This window comes from Eschrichtius robustus, chromosome 12 (assembly GCF_028021215.1).
Source record: "Eschrichtius robustus isolate mEscRob2 chromosome 12, mEscRob2.pri, whole genome shotgun sequence".
Taxonomy (NCBI): Eukaryota; Metazoa; Chordata; class Mammalia; order Artiodactyla; family Eschrichtiidae; genus Eschrichtius; species Eschrichtius robustus.
Window position 1 is genome coordinate 41751377 of NC_090835.1, and position 12571 is coordinate 41763947.

Below are 12571 nucleotides of genomic sequence, written 5' to 3' on the forward strand. Positions count from 1 at the left end.
TCTTTTTGGAACACATAAGACCACTTGATGGCATCGTGCCCCCGTCCCCACCATCTTCAGTCAGCGCCTCAGGTCGGGCACCTTCTCACATTTCTCATTGCCATTCTCCTTTGTGCCTCCTCTGCCCTCACCTCACCTCACTTCCTAATGTTCCTACCATCTGTTGTCCCTTGAGGATGTTCCTTCTCTGTCTCACCCCCCTCACCCTTGGGGATCAGAAGGTGACGTCCCTGGCCCCAGTGCCACTTGGTGACCGTTACTCCAATAAGATCTAATAGGTACGTATATAAGAGACTACTGTGGTCTCCAGCCACTACCCTCTATTCCACCTCATCGTTACCACTGTCTGCCTGATTGCCCCCTTCTTTTATTAAGACTAGTGTACGTGGATAAGGAGCTTCTCTTCACCCCAGTTTTCTCCATCATCCTGGTGACTTAATTGCCCATGTTGACCCCCATGCAGGGCCCAGGGCTTTCAGCTCATTTACTCAGCCTCATTGGCCTTCAGTTTCACTCCACTATCGTCCACACTCATGGTCAGATTTCAGGTTTGTTAAATTGATCCACCACTGGACTTTCACAATAAAATCGCTCACTCTTATGATCACAACGTCTACTCCTTTGGTCTCTCTTAGTCCATTCGCTCCTTCCGTAACAGTCGTTCTTCTTCATCAAGCCCTCCAGCCTCTGCCTCTCAGCCCCTCAGCCCCTCAGCCCCTCAGCCCCTCGTGTGGTTGCATCCCCCTAGTCTAGCTGAGATCTAATAGTCTATCACATAGTCATTCTCTGGTCAGTACCCTGAGCTCCCTTGACCACCAGCCTTAGATCAATCCATCAATCTACTACTCCCTGCCATTCTTTCTTTGAGAATGTATTTCTGAGAATAGCTGGTTAAAACCACTTAGCCATGAAGACAAGATCCATCATTCATTTATGGTCTCCCATCTCAACTGGCTTCCAGAGATTTTTCTAGTTTCCCTCGTAACTCTTCTGAATATCCCAAATTGTCACTTTCTCTCATTTTCCATTGGCTACTTTGAGCAATTTAAAACTCTTCCCGTCTCTTCAAATGCCCACTCCCATCACCTACATTTATGCTCAGGAGATGAGCTCACCTTCTACGTTTTTCAAACTCTCTCACCTCCCTGGTCCCCAGCTTCAAATTCTCCGTTCTTCCTCTTCCACGGACAGAGTTACTCCTCTTATATTGAAGGCTGGCGTCTCCTCCTGCACTCTGGATCTCATTCTGTCTAACCTCCGTTAGTTGTTTCCATGTTTTGCTTTAGCTACAGCCTCTCTTTCTCTATTGGATTCTCCAGAATTTTAAAATGCTCAGGTATCTCCCTTAAATAAAGACTGTAAATCCACCCTTAACCTCACACATTGCTCTAACTACTTACTCTCCCACTTCCCAGGCAGCCTTCATTAGTTGTCCAGCTGCTTCACGTTGTTTACTCCCTACTGAGTCCCCTCCGGCCTGGCTTCTGTCCCCACCGTTCCCCTGAGATTGGTCTCCCAGGGTCACCAACAACATCGTGTGGTGAAATGTAATCAGTTGCTTTGCTGAGTTGGGGCAAATGCCCCATAAACGAGGTGTCCGGTATCTCCCTGCCGCCCAACTGTAAACACCAACCCCACCAACAAAATTCTGAAGTCAGCATACAAACACAGCTACATCTAGGGCTGCCCAAGTTGAAGCAGTGCTTACCCCTGTAGAATCTCAAAAACATCAGTGTGGGGCTTTCTAGTAAAGATGGCAGAGTGAAGTAGGGTCAAGGACTCTTCCTCCTCCACTGCCTCGTAAAATGACTGAAAAATGGTTTGAACAAAAATTCTAAAAATTTGCCAGTAGCGACTGAACAAGAAATAGGGTACAGTCTTGTACTACAACTTTGAAATGTGGTACATTTGAGCTGTACCTAAACCTAATCCTCCTACAGATATGGTACTGAAGAAAGAAGGGAAATCGTTAAGTCCTGAGAATTATTTCAGTACTCTTCAATTAGGAGACAAGGGGACTCAGAGGGTGAGTATGTATCCCTAGGAAAAGAGAGGGGAAACACCTACTGAGTAAAAGCTCCCATATTCCAGAAGGGTTTCTAGGATTTTTCATACTCTAAGACAGTGTGCTGAGTTAGGGCAATAAGACAGATTCTGTTAGAGTGGAGCGTACCTTTGTATACACTGAGTGGGTTCTGGTAATAATAGTTTGTTCCTTTTTTAGGATTTTGATTCCTTATAAAAATACTTTTAATCAAATCATGATTTAATCAGCTCTGTCAGAGTTCTAATTCTATAGTTGTTAGGCCTGCCAGCTGTCACTCACTCATGGTGGTCCATTTCCTTGTGTGTTTTGTAGTCGCAATGTGAGTTCATCTTTATTGGGGATTATTTTCTCTGCAGCAGCTTTTTCATGACCTGAAGTGGGAACACTCCCTTCCGGAGGAGTTTTGCATTTGTTTCAGCCAGGAGCACTAAGATATCAATGGCCTGAGATGAGGTTTCCTAGCCTGTTTTGGGGTCTCCAATTTTGAGGGTATCGTAAAATTGAACCTCAGATTTTCATGAGGTGCAGGTTTTAGATTCTCAGAGATTTTCCCCCTACCACGTAGAGCCTAGGCAAAACCAGATAAGCTTACTTATTGGCATCTGCCTCTGGGCAAATTTCTTCTGGTCCACCTTTTCCCAAGCGCTAGCTTTATGTCAGGACTTCTCAGTTCCAGATCCCCATCTCACGTAGCCTAAGGCCTTATTGTCTGCCCACAGGTTGCAGTTACACTTAGTGGCCTTTTTATGTGTGCGGCCTTTGATTTGTCTACATGAAGACAGTGATCAGAATGATAAATATCCACTGAGTAGTGTTTCAATGCATATTTGTTGAAAAACATCATTCATTTATTCATTTCCCATGTATTTAGTGTCTACTGTCTCATAAATCTTCCTTTTGCTCTTCGGTATCTACTCTGTACTTTCCTCCACCTTGATTTATGTCCAGGGAGCCTTATACTTGTAATCGCAGACTCTTCTGTCCTCTGAGTTGCAGTTGCGTTTGGCCAATGGGGAGTTTTAGGCAGGAGATTGGAAAGTGAGGTCAAGGGATTTAGCTCCCTGGATCCTTGCTGGTGGGTCTCAGGGGTCACCTTCCCGGCGGGGCTGATGTGTCTCTTGACCTATGAGCAGCTTTTGTCAGACAGCAGCCCCTGCCCCCTCCCTTGCCGTGCGCTCCTTGTTCCTAGCAGCAGGAATGGCGGCCTGCTCTCACTAGCATCGGGTACTGCACTATGTCCTGTGGTTTCCCCATGCCCTGTCTAAATCTTTGTAAAGAGTCCTTTTACCAAACTTTCCTCAGTTGCCCTACTTGCGTGTGCCATTTGTTTGCTGCCAGGACCCTGCAGGACACATCTCCCAAGTGCCAGGAACTTTGCCAGGTCCCTGGAGAAAATGGCGAGCAAAGTAGACCCCTTTTCTGCCCTCGTGGCATTGACTTTCCGGAGGGAGATGGTCAGGTGCATGCCTGGTTATAATACAGGGAGTCGTGTGCTGTACTGGGAGAGAACACAGGAGCTGTGGGAGCTGTCAGCAGGGGCACCTGGCCCAGCCAGAGGGATCAGGCAGGGTTTCCCGGGGTGGGAGTCTTCTAAGCCTGAGGTCTGAATGGGAGTTAGCCAGACGAGGCGTGCATAGGCCTCTTCCCCTCTCCTCCCTTTTCCTCCTAGTGTCTTTTTTTTCAGGTCCTTGAGGGACCATCTACTTGGATGTCAAGAGATGGAGCAAGGGAAGGGAAAGTAACACAATTCAGGGTAGAGACATTTTATTACTTAGTGGCATCTGTGATTGAGTTTCTGTGGAAGAGAAAGTTGAAACCAAGAGTCAGACTACCTTAGATTGCGTTCCTGGTAATCCAGAGCTCTCAGGGGCGGAGGTCCTGTTGGGGCGGCTTCCAGGAGACACGCGTGTAAGGGAGTGAGCGAGGCAGGACCGGGCAGAGGGAGGGGCCACCACGATGTGAGTACAGCACACACCTCAGCACAGTGTGAGGTCTCAGCCCATCCTGTGTGGAACTCTGAGGTGCTCCTTGAGCGCCATCCCACAGTGAGAGAAGGGCCCCGGCCTCTGCAGTCCCACATCAGCCAGTCATCGGCCTCATCAGCCTCAACCACCCCATGGGCAGGCAGGTCCTGGTGGCTGAGGGTGGTTCCCAGTGAGGGGGGCAGCAGCCCTATCCCCAGGACTGAAGTGGGCATCTGGGCAGAGCACTGCACAGGCTGAGGGTTCTGGTTTCCTGTACATTTCATTTACCCTAAATGACAAGAAATGGAAACTGAAATTTTCAACACCACCATGTCGTAAGACCGTGAAACCCATGTGTACGGTGTACGGAGGAGGAGTCATGTGCACAGCAAGGCCGCACTGCCCACTCACTCCACTTGACCGTTCCCTTGGCTACTCACCGTTGTCATCAGGGTGTGAACAGAAGAGTGCAAGAGGAAGTGGCTCGTCCCTCCTGCCCCCCCCCCCCCCGCAACATTCCCTTCTCCTCCTCTCCTTCCCCACCTCACTGGCCACACTCCAGCTCGTAGGGTCGGTTGTGTTGGACAGTCACTGATTGGATACTAACCGTATCTTAATTAGATAAGAATTTTTTTCTTATAAACAGTGGTAAAAGATAATAAACTAAGTAGCATCTCACTTTAAAAATAGTTCCTTTAACAGAATTAAATCATGGCAGATTTTAATTGCAGGACGGGGTTTGCCTTGGTCCTCAGCCTGGCTGCTTGCTCTGGGCCCCTCCAAGGGCCAAGGCCCATGTGAGCCTCACGTTTTGGAGACTGCAGGCTGTGCTCCCTCCTGCCGAGTGCTCCCCCAGGCTGGTCCTTGAGTCTCCTCAGAGGCTCTGCAGCCATTTCCTTCCAGGCCCTGGGGCCTCCGAGGACTCTGTTTGAGGTGGCTCCTGTCTCTGCCTCAGAGTCCATGGTCCCATCCCTTCCTGTCCCATAGGATTCAGCCACACTCTCTGGAAAGATCACTGGAAAGGGCACTTCCCTCTACCAGTAAACCAGGACCTTCAGACCACAAAGGCCAGTCCTGTCCCCTCGGGAGAGCCCAAAACTTGGGGACAAAAATCATGTTTTTCTGGGGGAAGGAGGAAATATGATTCTATGGTCCTTTGCCATGAGTTGGTCCAGGAAGAGACAAGGCAGGAGCTACTAAGTTATTGTGCCTTTCTGATTGCATCACAGGGTCAGGAGGTGTTTTTTCCGTTCTTATCTTGCTTGGCAGCATTAGACATCACTGACATTTCCTGTTCCTCCCAGAGCTCTCTCCTCTGCAGTTGGCTTTGCCCTGCCCACTTTCTCCTTCTCCTCCTCTCAGGCTCCTTTGCTGTCTGTGTTCCTCTGGGTTCTGTCTAGAGCCACTTGTCCACCCCCCACCGTGTTCACTTCCTATGACCCCAAATGTGGATCTCCACCCGTTTGCTCTGCTGGGTTCAAGGCCAGCACATCCAGCATCTCTCGACACTGCCACCTGAATGTCCTCCAGGATTTCTCACTCAACCTGTCCTAAAAATTGAACCCATCATCCCACATCCTGGAGCCAGTGCTCTCCATCCCTTTGGGCTGGGGCCCAAGCCTTGACCTCCACCACTCACTTTCTCCCTAAATCCAAGTCTTAATGAGTGGTTCTCCCTCGTAGCTTTCAAATACATTAATTTCTCTCCACACAGAGCTCTTTACCTTGGTAGAGACCCCGTTGTGTCCCAGAAAGAGCACTGCCAAAACCTCCGCCTAGGGTCCCTGCCTCCCTTCTGGTCTTCTTCCAGCACATCTGCCACTCGCCAGGGCCATTCAGGGTCCAAAGTATGCATTTACTCCCTGGCTTCAAAGCCCCCTCCTCCCCCACTGGTCTACACTCCTTTAGCAGGGTGTGCGAGGCCCGTACTCATTTGTCCTCTACTCACCAGCCTCCAGTCCCAATTTTTTCCACTCCCTTCTCACTTTCCCCTGTCATGAAACCACTCACCATCTGTTCCCTGAAGCCACCTCTTCTCTGTGCCTCTGTGTTTTCTCATACACTGTTTGCATTGAAATTCTTCCATTCATCCCACATATATACACTTTTCCTTGTAATTTCTCCTCATATAATAGCCCCCTCCTCCCCAGCCCCATATGCACACAAACTGGATCACTGAGAAAGATAATCTGGAACTGCTGTGTTCTAAGGTCACCTGGCCAAGGGGGCTTGGGGAGGACAGGGAACACACACTCACTAGGTCTGCACATGCTGTAGGGAAGCTGAGAGCATCTTTGGTGGGACCACTGTGGGCTTGTCCTGCATCATCAGGTGTGGAAAGGCTGTGGAAGTGGTGGAGTGACAGGAATGGGTGCCTGTGGAATGCCTGAGTCTCCTGTGGCCATGCAGAGTGTCCAGAATGTTCCGTGAGTCTGGAGTCAGCTGCAGCAGTCTGTGCAGGGCCTGATCCAGGGTCCTCCTTGCTGAGGCTGGAGGAGGGTTCTCAGCGTGGCACTGCTGACAGCTGGGGTGGATACAGTTTTGTTGTGGGGGATTGTAGGATGCTGAGCAGCACCCCTAGTCTCTTCCCAAGCTGTAACAACCAGAATGTCTCCAGACGTGGCTGGATGGCCCCTGGAGGAAAGTCATCCCCTGGTTGAGATCCACTACACTAGAAGAATCAACCATGGGAGTCAGGGGAAAGGGGAAAAATTTTTGGCAACGGAGCACCGGCAGAAAATGAATTGTATGCATCCCGAATTTAGCTGAAAAATCATGGAGTTGGATTGAACATGCTAGGAAGGATGGAATGGAACTTTGTGTTCTGAAACAAATGCAGCTCAGAATGAGGAAAAGTATGTCTGGTTATAAAATAGTTTCATTCATGCTTCTGAGTGAGCATGGGGCCTGATTTAACCCTGAGTTGTCAGAAGGCCCTCCTTGATTCTCAGGCTTTCGCTGAGCCATCATCACTGCCAGGAGGCCAACTCTGACAGCCCAGCACTGGGCTGGGAAGCCCTCCTCGGTGCTGGAGCATGCCTCACTCTACGCTGTACAATTGTCTGTTTATTTCTCTGGCTCCTGTCTCTAGACTCTTACATCATTCTGTGAACACAGGAACTCGCGCCCCATTGTGACCCTAGCACCAGCACACTAGCTTCTCTATAAGTATTTTTGGGTATATAAATGATTAACTTAAAATGCAAATCCCCCGAATTAGTGACACTTTTCCACTGTAATCTGTTATTTACCCTGTGCTGGGTGAAAAATGGGAGAGGAGGTTTTGATAGAGGAGGAAAACTATGCGGTGGGGGACAGCACTTTAAGAGGGGCAGAAGGGTTCACTTTCCAAAAGTGATATTATTTTGTAATTAATATAGATCCCTTAAAAAAGCAGTTTCCAAAAGGACAGAGAAACACTTTGGGGTCTTCCCTGGTGGTCCAGTGGGTAAGGCTCCACGCTCCTAATGCAGGGGGCCCGGGTTCGGTCCCTGGTTGGGGAACTAGATCCCGCATGCATGCTGCAACTAAGAGTTCACATGCTGCAACCAAGAAGTCTGCGTGCTGCAACTAAGAGTCTGCGTGCCACAACTAAGAGCCTGCATGCCGCAACGGAGAGCCTGCGTGCCGCAACTAAGACCCGGCACAGCCAAAATAGATAGATAGATAGATAGATAGATAGATAGATAGATAGATAGATAGATAGATAGATAGAAACACTTAGTAGCGAAATGCCTGATGTCTTGGTCACCTTGGGTTTGCTGTAACCAATCACTGTAGATGGGGTGGCTTAAACAACAGGCATTTATTTCTCACACTGGGAAGGCTGGGAATCCAAGATCAAGGTGCCAACTGGTCTGGTGTCTGGTGAAAGCCTGGTGAAAGCCTCCATATGACCATCTTCTCCTTGTATCCTCACGGGGAAGAGCAGAGAAGGAGCAAGCTCTCCTGTCTCTCCTGTCTCTTTTATAAGGGCACTAATGCCAATCATGAGGGCTCCACCCTCATGACCTAATTACCTCCCAAAGGCCTCACCTCCAAATACATTGGAGTTAGGATTTCACATTGGGGTTACATTGGGGTTAGGATTTCAACAAATGAATGGGAGGGGGGTGGTGGTGGTTACAGACGTTCAGTTCACAACAGCTGGTGAACAAATATCTGTGCATCTGTGGATGAAATCTTCCACTCAACTGGAAAAAGAAGGGAGCCGCTGGAAAGTGTGGTGTGGAGAAGTGCTTCTGCTGCACGTGTGGGAGAAGCAGGGACTTCTACGTCTGTATTGTCTGTATTCCTGAAGGCGCCCTATGTGCAAACAGCAGAGAGCCACTCAGGCTTACCCAGCAATGAAGGGAAGTGCTGGCAGATTCTTGGGGTTGATCACAGGAGAGGAGGAATCGCCAAGCATCTGGCCTTGGGAAAGATGTGACCTGGGGCAGTTCTGTGTTGGGGCAGCCTCACCCCGCACCCCCCACCGGGCAGTTATTGGTACTCTCTCCAGGTCACTGCTTGCTGCTCTGGGGCCCAGTCATGGTCATCATCTCTGGGAGCAGGATCTGACTGGCTCACCTGGGTATCATACACCCAGACTTCAGTGTAGGCAGGTGGCTTCTCTAATTTGTGTCCACTGCAGTGCCCTTGAAAGAACACCAAAGGCTGGCAGGGGGGCTCTCTAACTGATCTGACTGCCCCGAGCCCAGTGCTCAACACTGACATCACAGTAACGGTGACAGTGCACCCCCTGTGTGGAGCGAGGGAAGGGCTCGCCCCATCCATGAGGTGTCTCCTCAGGGAATCACACCTGCAGCTCAAGAGGCCTCCAGATGTAACAACCAATTTGAAGAAAATACAGGGCACAGAGAAACGTGTTAAATGGCACCCCAGCGTGCAGTCATTTAACTGAAAGTACAGAAGTAGAGCCAGACATTGAAGGACATTTAAAATATTAGAGAGATGGCATTTTAAGTTAGTAGGAAAATTATTTAACAAATCGTCTTGGGATGATTGTGTGCCCCCTGGCAGGGGGAGATGTCTTAGATCACTCCATACTCCAAGATAAATCCCAGAGAGAGCAGTAAAAATTATTAAAAAAAAAAAAAATGAAACCAAGAAAACACGGAGTCTTTTGCAATCTCAGAGTGGGAAAGGCTTTTCTGAACATGCCACAAAACCCAGAATCCAAAGAAAAAGTTAAGTTCACTTGCATACAAATAAAATCTTTCTGAATGGCAAACAACAACAATAGCTAAAATTCTGTGAGTGGCTGTCATGGGACAGTTAATACGTGTCACATATTGCCATAAGCCAGTTAATATATTTATTTACTCCGTAGAACAATCTATGGGGTTGGTATCATCCCTATTTCACAGATGGAGAAAGTGAGGCACAGAGAGCTTAAGTAAGTTGCCCAAGATCATAAAGTGAAAAGAACCAAGGTGTAGTATATTGTACTAGCATTTGTGTAAAAGTAGGAGATAAGGATGCAGAATTTGCTTATATATGCAGGAAATATCTCCTGAATGATAAGAATCTGGTAACTTCATTGCCTCTAGGATAGGAAACTGGGGAACTGGAGATAGGAATGGGAAGGAGACTTTTAAATTATTCCCTTTGGCACCTTCAGACTAGAGCAAGAGGAGAGACAGGGAAGTTACAAAACCAGATCCAAGAATTCAGAGAGCCTGGGGCCTTGTCTGCAGGTGCAGACATGTCCCCACCCCTCCACGACCTGCACTCAGGACAGTGATGCTGGGCAGTAAGGAATAAGTACATTCTGTTCAGTGTAATCTACCTAAGGAGGCGTAGATACAAGCAGAAGGTGGTAGACAGGCTCTCCTTATAAAATGGCCATGATAAAAACACTGGCACTAAAAGCAGAGAGCTTTAGATGTCTGGAAATAACTCTGCTTCCATGGAAACCTCCTTCCCTGGGGCCCATGTGATCCTTGGCTTTTCTCACCCTACCGCCTCTGGTTTGTGACTCCTGCTCCTTCCCTGAGTCTCTCCTTTTGTCCTACAGACACAAGACTTTTTCTGAAAAGCATAGCTGATGGGGTGTAATGGTGTCAGGGGTTTCCTGTGGCCAGCAGAAAGGAATCCACACCTGAGAGCTGGACACAGACATTTCACACAGTAGGCACTCAGTAAATGTTGAATTAATGAGTAATTGGGGAATGTGGAATCATAAATAGCTAATGCACTTGGGTAGTATGTTGGGGAGACTCCTGGCTCCCCATCACCTTGTGTTTTGCTTCTGCTCAAAGGCAGGGCAGAGGGTTTGCCCAGGGGAAGCCTGGCGGGGACACTTCCTGGTCCTGCCCTCTCTGTACTGGCCACCACTCCTGACCTCCCTTGGGAGGAGTGCCCACTCCCCCCACACTCACGTAGTCTGTCTGTCTATCCATCTACCTATCTCATTGGCTGTGCCACTTGAGGCCCCTGGCCTGTGCCTTGCTCTCGGTCACCTCTGCACACTTGTTCCCTCTCCCATGACCTACCTAAGGAGCTTCTCAGCAGCCTTTGCTCAAGTACACGTTGCCTCCTGCAGGCTCGCTTCCCCGGGCCCCTGTACTTGGGCTGGGAGAGCTCACTCTCCTCCCTGTACCTCGTTCACAGCACGCTCTTCAAACACCAGGTCACTTTGTTTATTTGCCTGCCTTCCTCTCTTAACAGCGAATCTCGTGAGGACAGACTCCCTTTCGTGGAATGGTTGCTGTCTTGCATGTAGTAGGCCCTCCACAGATGTTTGTTGAATGAATGAATGAATGAATGTTGAGCTGCAGACGGTTAATGCACAGCCGATGGTACTAGAGAGACCTCCCTCACTTCCCGTTTCCCCAGGTTTCTGCTTCTGCTCCACGGAGGGCAGAGCCTCTGCCCAAGTCCCCTCTCCCTCTCAGGGGAGGGCCGACGGGGACACTTGCCATCACTCTCCCACCCCTGACTGTCCCAGCTTCCATGGGAGGAGAGTGGGCCAAGGGTCTCTTGATTGCTCCCCTTTCTCCGGGCTCACCTGGGGGTGAGGTCCCAGATCTAGATGGAGGACAGTGGTGAGAAACCCCATTGCCTTCCTGCCTAAGCCACATCTGCCCATGTTACTTTGCCAGAGCTCATTGTATATTCAGTACTTACCTAGTTCTTGATTCTCCTTGTGTGTAAGCTTCTGTCAGAATCCCAGAGGCAGGGGAGGGGAGTTGGCCTGCCACCCACACCTCCATCTCCCATTTTGCTTTGAGCTACAGGGTCTGCATCCAGCCAGAATTACATTATCAGGTTAATTACCCTTGAAAGGCTTTTCAAAGGAGATCCATAAGGTCGAATGGGTTGAACACAATGCCATAAAGTTGGGGGGCCCTTTCCATCTATTACTGTAAATCCATGGTGTTTGATTTCACACCCAAAGAGCCCTCTCAGGTCTGCAGTGCTTCTGTTCCACTACAGAAAGTGAGCTGGATCACCCACCATGCTGAAGAGCATTCTGTGGGGGGGAGGGGGCCCTAGTGTAAAGAGCAAACAGCCATTATTAGGAAAGCAGCCGACAGTTACAAGAGGGTCTTTCTGTGCGCCAGGTACTGCTCTAAGCGATGAACGTGCAATTTCTGTTTAATCCTCTGAACCAATCTGTGAGGTAGGTGTTATTATTAGCCACATATTACAGATGAGGAAAGAGGCTTAGAAACATTTAGTAATGTGCCTAGGAATTTAAACATAGGAATCCCTGATGCCAGTTCAAGTGTTACTGATATTTACGAGTATCTGTTGTATGCCAGACTTGCACTGTCCATTAATATAGCCATTGGCCATATTAAAATTAAATTAATTAAAATAAAATAAAAAACCTAGTTCCACAGTCACATTAGCCACATTTTGCACTAGTCTGGTGGCTGCTGTATTGGACAATGCAGATACAGAGCATTTCCATCATTACAGAAAATCCTACTGGACAGTGCTGGTCTAGACACTATATCCCAGTATAATTCACTGGTGGATGTTAACAGTACCCCAAATTACAGGAAAGGAATCTGAGATCCAGAGTCTTTAAGTCACTTCCACAGGCTCCCACAGTCTCAAGGCTGGAGCTCAAGTCAGTCTGATTTTTTTTTTTTTCCTTAAATATTTATTTATTTGGTTGCATTGGGTCTTAGTTGCAGCAGGCAGGGTCCTTAGTTGTGGCTTGCCGGCTTCCTAGTTGCGTCATGTGGGCTCCTTAGTTGCGGCAGGAGGGGTCCTTACTTGTGGCATGCGAACTCTTAGTTGCAGCATGCATGTGGGATCTAGTTCCTGGACCATGGATCAAACCGGGCCCCCTGCATTGGGAACGTGGAGTCTTAACCATTGCACCACCAGGGAAGTCCCAGTCTGATTTTTAAATACCTGCTCTTTTGTCTGCCAGGGTCTACTTTGTACCCTGCATGAAGGAGTGAGTTAACCAATCAACAGAGCCCTGATTTGATTATATGTTAGAAAAAGTCATAATTTTCTTAAAAGGAATTTTTGAAGAATATTAGGTAAGTGGCAGGAAACACAAGTAGAGGAATTTTAGACTAAATAGGAACAATTG